This window comes from Sesamum indicum, linkage group LG6 (assembly GCF_000512975.1).
Source record: "Sesamum indicum cultivar Zhongzhi No. 13 linkage group LG6, S_indicum_v1.0, whole genome shotgun sequence".
In the NCBI taxonomy this organism is placed as follows: Eukaryota; Viridiplantae; Streptophyta; class Magnoliopsida; order Lamiales; family Pedaliaceae; genus Sesamum; species Sesamum indicum.
In genome coordinates this window covers 7218596-7231903 of record NC_026150.1, presented here as the reverse complement: position 1 = coordinate 7231903, position 13308 = coordinate 7218596, and the positions used below count along the sequence as shown (strand labels likewise).

The following is a 13308-nucleotide window of genomic DNA, read 5'->3' as shown; positions in this document are numbered from 1 at the left end:
TTAATGAGAAGAAAGGGCTTTGTCGATTAATTGTACATATTTGAGATGACATGTACATGATACATGTTTGTTGGAGAAAGCCGTTGCGTGTGTGTCACTGTGACCACACTTTCGTAACTGAATGAAATGAACTTTATGAAATTTGAAAATTTTTGATTCAGCATTCGACAAACGTTTTTTTTTTTTTTTTTAATTTCAATTTTTTGTTCTTTATGTTTGGTTCTTTGTTTCGATTTCAATTTTGATTAACAATTAACTGAATCGAAATCGATACAGAATTATTTGTATTTAAAATATTTAGTTTACAAACTGAATTGTTTGTGTTTGCAAATTTAGGGAAAAATGCAATTTATTTTCGTGTGATATGAGAAATAAAAAAAAATAATAAATTATCATTTATGTCTTGAAAAATGAAGCAAATGACTCCCTATCTAAACCAAGGAAGATAATTTGTTTCATTTTTTGAAATACGGGGGTAATTTGGTAATTTTTTTATATATATAGTAGTTTATTTGCTCATTTGGCGTACCATAAAAGGTAAATTACGTTTAACCTAATATTTTAATTATAAATTCTGGACACGTGTTAATTATAAATTCGTTGAAAAGTTGACTGAGGAATCAAAATGAAATTACAAAATATAATTGTAGGGTCGATAAGAGCATTAAATAAAAGTGAGGATTAAAATTTTAAATACAAATTTAAGGGACTGCTTTCAAATATAAATATATTAAGGGATAATTACACCTCTCTCCCATTGAAGTTTGGTGTTTTTCGTCCAACAAACAGATTTATACATTAGATAAGATTCATAAAAATTGCTTATTATCAGTAAAGGAATTGAATGAAGATTCATATTTATTTTCGATTGACTTATTACTAATTTATTGGAGGTCAAATAAATAATTTTTTATTAATCTAGTCTTATATATCATTAAACACTGATGTATATGAAGACATATATTTTCACTCTTATAAGGATAGTTTGGTTGTAAAAGATTTGTTTGATATATAATAAGTTTATAAGTTAATTGAAAGTAAATATGAATTTTTATTCAATTTTTTTTTATTTTTTTAGCAAATTTAATAAATTTTATTAATATATGAATCTATTTATTGAACACAAACAAATACTAGAGCTATTAGGTATAATTTTTTAAATTATAAAGAATTTATGTGTATTTATAACAAATTTAAAAACAAAATGTACAGTTGTTCCATATAAAAATGATACGAAAGGGCTTGTCAATATGTTACGTGCTTCAACATAAATGTGATAACATCCACATGTTTTGTTTGTTAAGGAAAGCATGTTATGTATGTATATAGTTTAGAATAATAATAATAATACGTTACGGTGTCTTATGGAAAAGGTGTTAGGTAAGAACGAAAATTGAGCCTCCCTACATTAACAAAAAAACGAAAAAATATTATATGATTAGAACACTGATCAAAAGAAGTGATCAATCATAAAATAAATATAATAATGTAATTTATAATTTCTTCGATGTTTTGTTGAATAAGGTATTATTCGTTCTAATTTCATAGGAGTCTGACAAGTTATTTTTTTAAAAGACATGTCGCTAGGAAGATGAGGTATTGGGGTTTATAAGTCGTTAGAGCACCTCATTTATAATCAATGTGGGATATTTGTCTATATCATCCGCCTCCAAACGAGGGACTTGGCGTGGGCACATGGCTTTGTTCCCACAAACGTCGCCAAATGGTGCGGCTTGCGACTCGATCGTTAGGCTTGCGAATCGATCGTTATCCCGCTACATCAGGTATTTTTTGGCTCTGACATCCTAGGAACCCTACAAATTTGTCCTGAAAAGGCATCTCGATATAGAGAGGAGGTCTTCCTATTTATAAACTACTTAACCTCCTCGTCTGTAATGCGGCTTACAATTGAACAGTGCCCCGTTGCATAGGTATTCTCAGCTCTGGCTGCCAGCAAAGCAATTGGGCCATTTTTTCTATTCTTTCAAAACATTTATTTTTCTTGTATTTCTAGTTGTTTCTTTGGGATAATTAACTTTGGTTGATTATGCGTAACATTAATTTGGCCACATTACAAGAGTCAAAGGATTTTCTATGAAATCCTAAGATTATAGGGGACTAACCCTAAAAAATAGAGGTTAGCACTTTGATGCTTAAGTTAGTAACAGGTTAAAGAAGAAATAATAAGGAAAACTTAAATAGAGTGAGAATAATGGTGAGATATGATAAAGGATGATGAATATTCGTGTGGAGTACAAATTATAAGTTTAAAATAGCTTAAAATTCAGAGAGAATATGAAAGCCCCCAAAATACGAGTGGATCAGTCCGAGAACGCGCATGCGGATGTGGTAATATAAAATAACATAAATTAAAACAAAACGCAATAAAACCACAATTTCAAGGGGTGTACCCTTCGAGTACCCGGGCGTTCGATGTAGTTAATAATAACACTAATAAAATTAAAAGGGGTTAATAATAAAAAGATAAACAAAAGGTGCATAAATTATAAACAAGGCCAAATAATTTTAATTAAATCCAATTGAATTCAAGCTCACTTAATTAAGTTTATCATATATTTAGAGCAAATGATGTGGCATGCCAACCATCAAAACGATGAGCGATCCATGTGTCATCCGTCTGATGCAGAGGCATGGAGGCATTTTGACTAGACATATCCCGATTTTGCAGCAAAGTCCCGTAATATAAACTGGATTTATGCACAGATGGGTTCGCGCCACACGGACAGTACATTTGTACGTACTCATTTTGACCCGTTATACTTATACCATACAATCTCCCTCTAGGAATGTGTATAAGCTTAGAGTATATGTTCCTGATGATGGTGATCCTCGGTCGCTCCAATCTGAAACGTCTCATTGATGTTTACCCGGAGCAGTTGATTGAGGAGTTGCAAAATTTGTGGCATGTGGGTGTACTGACGCGGGACAGTACGAAGAACGAGACATTCCCAATGCGCTCCGCGTTCATGTGAATTGTGAATGACCTACCGACTTATGTGATAGCGTTTGGATGGAGTTCTGCAGGTGTTATAGGGTGTCCGATTTGTATCGAAGGCACATGTCCATTTTACCTACAGAATTAGTAAGTTGGCGTGCTACTTTAACTGCCACAAACAGTTCCTCCCCCTAAATCATCCCTGCCGTCAGAACAAGAAACCGTTCAATAAGAATCTAGAGAGAGGAAGGTTGCATGGCCAAGATTTACGGGAGAACAAATCCGCGAATGGGTTGAAGAGTTCAGTCCTGCGGTTGAGGTGCCGTTGTCACTCCTGGATGGATACAGTACAGAGCATAAGTGGACAAAGAAAATTATCTTATGGGAGCTCGAGTACTGGTCGATCCATCTGATACGGCACAATCTTGATATCATGCACATTAAGAAGAATGTGTTTGACAATATATTCAATACCTATGATGGATATAAAAGGAAAAATGAAGGATACTCTAAATGCACGGGAGGACCTCAAGATCATATGTACCTAACCGGAGCTTGAGGTGGACAAAAGAAGGCCGAACGTGATGCCCAAAGCAGTATATACCCTGACCAAAGAGCAGAAAATGAGGATATGTGAATGGATTAGTCATCTGAAGTTTCCTGATGGCTATACATCTAATTTGGCCCATTGTGTCAACATGAAGGAGATGAGGATTCACGGCATGAAGAGTCATGATTGTCACATATTAATGCAGAAGTTGATACCGAATGCCTTCTGTAATGCTTCCAAACCAGTGTGGAGTGCATTAACCGAGGTTAGCCTTCTATTCTCGATCCTATATTCAGCGACGCTCGATGTGAACGAAGTACAAGAATTGGAGGGTAGTATCGCAACCATCTTGTGCAACCTCGAGAAAATATTTTCGCCAACTTCAACTCAATAGGGTGCCTAATTGTTCACCTACCATATAAATCGCGCTGGGAGGTGTGGATGTATCCATTTGAGAGGTTATTGTTACACGAGTTATTCTAGTTTTTGAAATAGTTCTAGTATCATTATGTTTCTAATAAATATTCGATTATTAGATTCCTTGGAGGCTTGAAAATAAAGGTGAAAAACAAAACACACATGGAGGCGTCAATTGTAGAGGCTTACCTTGTTTAAGAAATCAGTCTCTTCACTTCTTACTACTTTAAGACCCAGATTCCTTGCAAACGGAACAGGCCATACAAAAATGATGACCTATATATGAACGACACGCGTATCCATTGGTCTGTTTTCAACTACCCTGGTTGTCAAGGGCGGACTCTTTTCTTGCAGCGGAATATATTTTTCGCCCATGAGGCGTCTCAGGTTATACCCAACCTTTGACCAGCCTTTGCACATCTCAGAGTTAACCGACTGCCGCGTGTCTTCGACCCTGAAACTCGCTAGCACAATATCTGAACGCATCCCTGCGCGGCACCGCATGCCCTTGCTCTCGCCTATCCAAAATGCCCATGTTCTCGAGGCTCTTGGCATGCACGCTTTAGCGTCGCTTAGCGGCCAGCCTCAACTAGCTAGTCTGCCGCCATGCGTCTCGCCCATAATCTCGAAACCCACCAATGTATTCTTTGATGGCAAGGAGCATCCTCGCTCCGCTTCGGCATTATGGAGCTACGCATGCGCCCGCAATGCCTGTCTCATGCCCAACGCACACGCGGTGCATCCTCGATGCACGCCTTCATCGTGGTCGTCTTTTATGCCTTACCCTAGTAGGACCGCATCATAAGTCCGAGGCACATTCAATATGCTGACATCTTGCCTTGATCTCGCACGGCATGCCTGACATGCTTTCTTGCTTTTCCGCATGGCTTCACAATGTGCCCACAGTGCAGCATTACCACACGACCGCTCATCTTAGCCAACAGACCCCTATGGACGGCTCGAACTCGATAGCGCGTCCCATAAGTTGGATCACAAGGTCTTGGAGTGTTTGCCTCGATCACCCATTCACACAAGAGGTGTTGCCCCTGATACCTTGCAGCCCGGGGAGCAACCTTGCGCGTAACAAGGAGCCTCTTAGCCGGTTTTGCGCCCAACGTAGGCCGTCCTGGCCCTACGCTGCCCATCAGGTTCCCATGCCTCTCGGGGACTCTAAGCACTCCTTTGAGCTGCTTAGATCTGACTCTTGAAAGCCCCCATTATGCACTCAAGAGATGCTCATTTAATGCAGATGTTATCTAATGTTGCTGCCGTCGTGCACGTGGAGCGCTGGCTGGAGCTCACCACTGCATGCCCCCCCTTATAATATGCTTAAAAACATTTTCTCTTGTTCAATGAGTAGACACTTACAATGGCTGGGGAGTGCACTTTTTTCGCATCTCCCTCAACCAACATCCAAATCACGTGCCTCTTGAACCGTACCATATCTATGACTTTCACATCATAACTGTAGAGTTTCAGCCCCATCCGATCATCCATGGCTGAGAAATTGCCCGCGCAATAATATGAAACTACAGTCTCACTACTGCACTGGCAGACTCTGAACATCATCGTCGTTTCCTATTAAAACGGAATCTTCTACCTCTGAAACATCTTGGAGGTGCTCCAAACACTCCAGGGATCTCTCTATTGAAACAGTTTTGCAAATCTCCAAGCATAAAGCATTCTGTTTCACACATTTCTCTCTTGCTCGAGTGCAGGGTGGCGCCTGATCATCGCCCTTATATTTCCATGGCCAAACGTCCTCGGAATGGCTTCATACTTGGCGGATAGCATCCCCACACATCAAGGAAGTTCCCATATGAACATTATTGCAATCCTCAATCGGTAAGAGTCTCTGCTCGAAGGACGTAAGCGTAGGTCCGGCATCCCCTAGCCGCCCGCACGCCCTCCGCAAGTCTCTGCCGTCCGTCTAGCCCAAGGAACAGCCAGTCACTTTCTCCCCCACTCGATCTGTTGACGTCCTCGTTAACACATACACGAAGGATTGAGGTGTATGCGATGCTCAATACTCTCTCTTAGTATCATGCGACACCAGACCGACCTCCTGCTCTTTCGAGCACTTCAGTCGTGAAGTGCCTCTTTAGCACCCCACATGAACTCCCCACGAACGGTGCCTCTGCTACATCTGATGTGATCAACTCAACCCAAGCGGAAGTCCATGTACTCGTCGAAATCCTCTTCCCAAATCGGTGATAAGCTCCCCCACAAAATATAGTGCCTCTAATTCACTCACTCAACAGGAAAACTCAAAGCAGAAGTCTGTTGATAGGATCGCATTTTGTGCTTATTTCATATAATATTTTAGCTTATTTTGTGACCAAATGCTCCTAATTAAATATTATTTTGCAGCATTAGGACAAAAGAATTGGAAAATGAAGAAAATCACCGAAATGGAAATTCAAACAAGACTCAAACTCAATTTTTGGCAAGAGTTTGGAGCTGTTTGGACTACCTCTGATGAAGAAAGAGTTTAACTAGGATTGTAACTTTATCTCTATAAGTCTTTTAGTTCAACTAGGAGTCTACTTCTAATCCTCGTAAAATTAGGTATCTAGCTATTATAAATAGGTGATATAATTCACTTTAAAAGACAACTTTTGAACTCTTCTATTTCTCTATATTTTTATAATATTTTCTTATTTTGCTTTTCATGCGTTCTTCCATTAGCATGTTTAGCTAGTTCTCTTATTCCGGTTGAAGACTTGGTGAATGCTTAAATCCAACGAGTTGTGAGATCTAATTTATGCTTTCTACTTTTATTCATGTTGGTATTTGTGTTGTTCTCTGTGCTTTTATTACAAATAATCTGATTCATTGTCAAGAATATTTGCCTAGCCAATTGAACTTGAAAATCCGTAATTGTTTGTTTAGTTCAATAACTAGTGGTAACACAACATAATTGATTATGTAGAAGTTTTCGATTATGTTGTGGGGAATGCACAATCTAACTTAAATAAATCCTCATAGGAATTTGTTGGTTAGAATTGAGCCTTTCTAATTGTTAATGCTGTTGGTAAATTAAATCGTGAGGACGTTCCCAAGGTTGTTTACTGATTAGGGATTTAGTTAATGGACGCTCCTTGATTATCCACAAGGTAAGGAAAGGTGAGGTCGTTAGTTCGTACCAATGGCCATAACCAATTTATCTATCATGAATAATTGTTATCTTTGCATTTATGATCAACCGTGGAAATAAGCATGATCCTGTCTTTAACTGGAATACTCTTCTCTTATATTTATCTCTTCTAATTTTATTAGCTTTTTAGTTTTATTCTTCTTCACAATCAAAACTCCCCCTAATTATTTTCATTTTTGAAGAAATTAATTTAAAACCAATCTCTGTGGATTCGACCATACTCACACATCTACAAAAGTGTTCGTAGCAATTATTTTTGGTGGATTCGACACCCATCATCTGTACCTCTCTCTGTACTCTTCCCAAAGTGGCGGGTAGATCTCAACAAATAATGCCTCAAGTTGGAAGCCTGTGTACTCGTCTACACTCTCTTCCCAATGTAGCCCATGTTGGAAGTCTGTGTCTTTCTCTGCACTCTCTTCCTAATGTAGCCCACTGAAATCGGAAATCTAGGCCTCGCTCTACACTCTCTTTCCGACTGTTGCTCCAGTAGTACATAGCAAACTGTGCTCCAAGTCTGTCAAGTGCACCTTTGACATCTCTATTGTCCATCAAAGTAGTGCCTCAAATATACCCGAATTGATCTGGAACGAATGAAGTTCCTTGATCCCGCACGGCATGCCCGACATGCTTTCTTTCCTTTCGGCATGGCTTCACAATATGCCCACAGTGCGGCGTTGCCACACGACCGCTCATCGTAGCCAACGGACCCCCATGGACGGCCAGAACTCGATAGCGCGTCCCATGATTTGGATCACGAGGTCTTGGAGTACTTGCCTTGATCACCCATTTGCACGAGAGGTGTTGCCCTTAATACCTCGCAGCACGGGGAGTAACCTTGCGCGTCACATGGAGCCTCTCCGCCGCTTTTGCGCCCAACATAGGCCGTCCTGGCCCTACGTTGCCTGTCACGTTCCCATGCCTTTTGGAGACTCTAAGCACTCCTTTGAGCTGCCTAGAGCCAGCTCTTGAAGGCCCCTATCATGCCCCCAAGAGATGCTCATTTAGTGCAGACATTATCTAATGCTACTGCCGTCATGCACGGGGAGGGCTAGTTGGAGCTCACCACTGCATGCCCTCTTATAATAGGCGTAAAAATATTTTCTATTGTTCCATGGAGTAGACACTTGCAATGGCCGAGGAGTGCACTTTTTTCGCATCTCCCTCAACCGACGTCCAAATCACATGCTGCTTGAACCGTAGCTTAGCCTACGACTTCCACATCATAACTATAGAGTTTCAGCCCCACCTGATCATCTATGGCTGAGGCATTGCCCGCGCAATACTCTGACACTACAGTCTCACCACTGAACTGGCAGGCTCTGAACATCATCGTTGTTTCCTACTCAAACGGAACCGTCTACCTATTAAACATCTTGGAGGTGCTCCCAACACTCCAAGGATCTCACCATTGATACAGTTTTTTAAATCTCCAAGGATAAAGCACCCTGCTTCACACATTTCTCTCCTGCTCACGCGCAGGGTGGTGCTTGATCATCGCCCTTATATCTCCATGGTCAAACGTCCTCGGAATGACTTCATACTTGGCTGATAGCATCCCCACACATCAAGGAAGTTCCCATATGAATAGTAGCTATATTGACGAGACTGATGACCACTCTGACAAAAATAGCTTTGACGAGGAATACAAGACTGAAAAAGACAGTAGTTATATTAACATTAATTAGTGTTTTTGTACGTATTTTTAAACTTACAGAAGTATAATTTTAAAACTTATTTTTTTTAAAACAAAACACAATATTTTTCTATTTAGGAACGGTTAGAAGTTTCATAACCGTTCCTTGGATCTTTCCTAAGTAAGATATTTTTCTACTTAGGAACGGTCAAAATTTCCAAATCGGTTTCTAATACCGATCCTACGTATGATATTTTTCTATTTAGGAACGATCAATATTTCCAATACCGTTCGTATGTACACAATTTTTACATATAGGAACGGTCAAAATATACTAGCCCGCTCCTAAAACCGTTCCTAAATATGGCGGATATGTAGAAAAAGGGAGGAAAAACCAAAACGTATAAACGGTCAATTAAATTTGACTATTCCTAATATTGTTCCAAGAAATTTAATTATGCGCCAAAAGAAAAACTGGAAGGATAATTAATTTGGGAATGGTTTTTTATTCTTCACCATTCCTAAAAGTGAAATTACTTAGTTCTGTTCCTAAATGTTTCGAAAACTCTGTTCCTAAAATATTTTGTTAGGCCAGTTCCCAAATGTGTTCCTGAGCCCGTGCCATTGAATGTCCACATCTTGCTCATTTTGTTCTCGATTACGATATCTCTACATCCGAGATCCTATTAATCCTAAATTTTAAATACATAACAATACGTACGATATCTGAACATTTCTAGCAAGATCTAAAATTAAACAGTCTGATGGACAGTTACATCATTTTTAACATTGTTGATTGTGTATCATATACGATATCTCAGCATCCGTATAACCAAACTATTCGAAACATCATCAAATGTATTATTTTATCGATTTCCTAATATCCAACAGTCCGTTAAAATTTTAACAGTCTGATTATGCGATCCAATACAACAGTATAAGATGTTATTTACATCTATGTAAGACTAATAATTCTGTACAAACGATTATACTTAATCTTTTGAACAGTTGTCAAATTTTATTCATAACATTATGTATTTCCAATTACCTTAATTACTTGTTGGTTTACTTTTTTCTAATCATTGATATGTTTGCGACGGTTTTTCCTATAATTATTATTTTTTTGAATTTTTTGAAAAATTAATTATGAGACATAATTAGGTACGGTTTGTCATAATTAGGAACGGTCTTGCTAATATAATACAAAAACGACAACGTTTTGTTTCATTTGGAACGGTTACTTTATAGGAACGGTTTTTTAGTAAATGATCGTCAACAAAAATAATATCATTTTTTACATTAGGAACGGGCTTAGGAACGATTTATTTAAAATTACCCGCTCCAAAAATCAATATATATAGAACACTTAGCAGATATTTTTTTTTCCTCATTCTTCCTCCTCCTTCCCCCTGCCTACCCTTCACCTTCCCCACCATCTGCCGCCATTCGTCGCCGCCTGGTAAGTTTCCCTCCTCCTTCCTTCCCCCTCCCCCTCCCCATCCCCACAATTTTCTTACAAAACTTTGTAAGAATGGTTCAGAAAATATTGAAAAAATATTTTTAGAAAATGTTTTTCAATTTTTTTTAATTTTCTATAAATTTATGCAATTTGTATAGTTTATCTGTAATTTATGCAATTTATAATTTATGTCTGTAATTTATGCAATTTATAATTTATGTCTGTAATTTATGCAATTTATAATGTTTATTTATAATTTATGAAATTTCATAAATTTATGCTATTTATGCGTAATTGACACAAATTTCTATAATTTAGGTAATTTAATAAAATTTTACATAATCATCACATTAATAAAAAATTTTGGAATAATTTATGCAATATTAATAATAAAACATTATTAAATATAAATAACCATATATTACATAATAATAATATTCCCAGTACATACTAACATTATTATATAATAATGTACATAATCACAAAAATTAATTTAGACCAATTTTTCCAATATTAATATTTTTTATCATAATCACAAAAATTTAAAATAAAATTACAACAATATTCCCATAACATTTTTACATAATAATATAAATAATCAAAAAATTAATTTAGATCAATTCTTCCAATATTAATATTTTTACATTTTAATAAAAAAAATTATAATAAATTAGAAGAGTATTCCCAATACATATTTAAATTTTCACATAATAATGTAAATAATAAAAAAAATTAATTTAGACCAATTTCTCTAATATTACCATTTTTTAGATAATAATAAAAAAATTTAGTATATTCTTTTTTATTAACATATTAATGACAATAATCCAAAACTTTAGACTAATACTTTTATATAATTGGTGTGGATAATATCTAGTGGTACGCCGCCTCTACCACCTGGTCGTGATAGTGGTCGTGGTCGTGGCCCGCCATTTTCACCAGTATCGTTAGATGCTTACCAGATTGGGGAAGCATCCCCTCGACCATCCACACCACCTGATACGCCCGCACCATTCCCCGCTCCATAGACTCCAAATGATGTTGGAGCATCTAGAGCTGTATGTACGACTGCCCCCTGCCGGCGGCTGCTCCACAACCACCATCAGTTCGCCAGTCCATCAGCCTCGATGCTGCGAGGTAAGTTTGTTAACTAATTTTTTTATTATTAATTATTTTATCTTGAAAATGTCAATTAATTGTTTACTATTAAATTAAATTAAGGTCTGACCACCGATTCCATGAGCACATCAATGCGGTCGTTTAGGGATATTTCCCCCACCCGTGGCTATGTCTAAGGCAGGTGCCGCCAGAGCACCAATATTTCTGGTTCGAAATCATGAAGGTACTTAATTTTAAATTAATTTATTTTTATCTAATATATAATCTAATTATTTAAGTTATTTACTAATATTTTGTTTAATCATATTACTGCAGATGACCCACTAGTGGGACTGTGACGATGAAGCCATGTTTCAGGTCATCCACATGTTGGCTGGAAAATACATCTGGAAGACCTTTTCGGTCACCCGGTCCAGCCTGGTCAGGCCATTATGGTTGTCCAACAAGGTCTTGCTCCAGCTTTAGGCATACTGAGCCAGCAAGGACTTTCAGCAAGAGTCCTCAAAGAATAAAACGAATTGGGCGGCAAACCCCGCAGCGTCCTCGACTGTGTACCGAGAGGATCTTCCTCAGTCGGCATGCACAAGAGAAAATTGGTAAGTAAATAAAAATTATTTGTGTGTTAAATCATTATTTTTAAATTTGATGCTAATTAATTAACTGTTTTTTTCTTATACAGGAGACAGAGCTCGGACGACCGCCCAAACAAATGGAGTTATTCAAGTGCTGCTATAAGAAAAAAGAGGGCGAGGTTTGGAATGGCCGAGGGCAGCGAAGGTGGCAGTAAGTAGCTAATTGATTGATATTATTTTTTTAATAATTAATTCTTCATTTAATAAAGTACTAATAATTTTACTTGTTTTGCAAGAGACGTTCCAAAAAATATTGGAGGATCATCAACCTCAGCCAATGGCCACGACCTCGATGCCTCCACCGAATCCTAGGCTTCGATGGCGATATAGAGTAGCAGATGTGGCTGGCTGCATTCGGGGAGAAGAACAAGGGCCGAGTATTTGGCCTTGATTCTAAAGCCCACGTCTCCAGCTGCAAATTCACATCACCATCGCCACCAAGACCGACACCAACACTACCACCACCACCACCACCGCCACGCCAAACCCAGCCATGGAGGACCACATCGGCCATCTCGAGACGATGATGGCCGACATGATGGACATGATGCCGGAGATGCAGGCTTCCTCGTCTACTGCAACATGGCCTCCGGTTAATCCATCGATCGAGAATCAGGAAGACGCTGACGAGGACCATTTAGATTAGGTTTTATATTTTTTAATTGTTGTAATTAGATACTTTTTCATATTAATATAATATTTTTTTATTATTATTGTTTCATAATATTTATGAAATTATATTATTTTATATTTATTCAATTAATTAAATTTATAGATAAAATTAATTCAAATTTCATAAATTAAATTAATTATATCTAAAAATTTATTAAAATGTATAAATTTATTTATTTATTCAACTTTATTAAATATATTACTAATTTAAAAAAATTTTGAAATTCAAAACTTAGGAATGAGTTTAGTAATGCTAATAAAATATTACAAATTTTATAAAAATCTGTTCCAAAACCCATTACAAAGACCGGCCAAAAAAGGTGTTTTTAAATTGGATGAACTGCTCCAAATAAAATTACTAATCAGTATCTAATATGTGTTCCAAATTATATAAACTGTTTCTAATGTTATACTAAAATAGTTCTACAAATGTGTTCCAAAATTCAATAATCCGTTGCAAAAAACTGTTCCAAACATCGTCCCTAAATTGATCCCAATTAAAAAAATAATAATAATTTCAAAATTAAATCACGAGTATTACAAATACCGTTTCAAAATTTCACCTAAAAACCATAAGTAACCATTTCAAACTCCGTCCCTAACCGTTCTAATTTCTAAACTATAAAAAATTTGGACTAGATCGATATTAAGAACGGTTTTCAGTAATCGATACAATTACTGTCACAAGTTGGAACGGGTTTCCTGTAAAC

At 37.2% G+C, this 13308-nt stretch overlaps 1 long non-coding RNA gene across 1 annotated transcript; it reads left to right on the top strand.

The window, feature by feature from the left end:
• Positions 11413-12068, top strand: LOC110012107. The gene is made up of 3 exons (XR_002287184.1): positions 11413-11517; positions 11610-11890; positions 11974-12068. It is a non-coding gene; the product is annotated as an uncharacterized LOC110012107 (long non-coding RNA).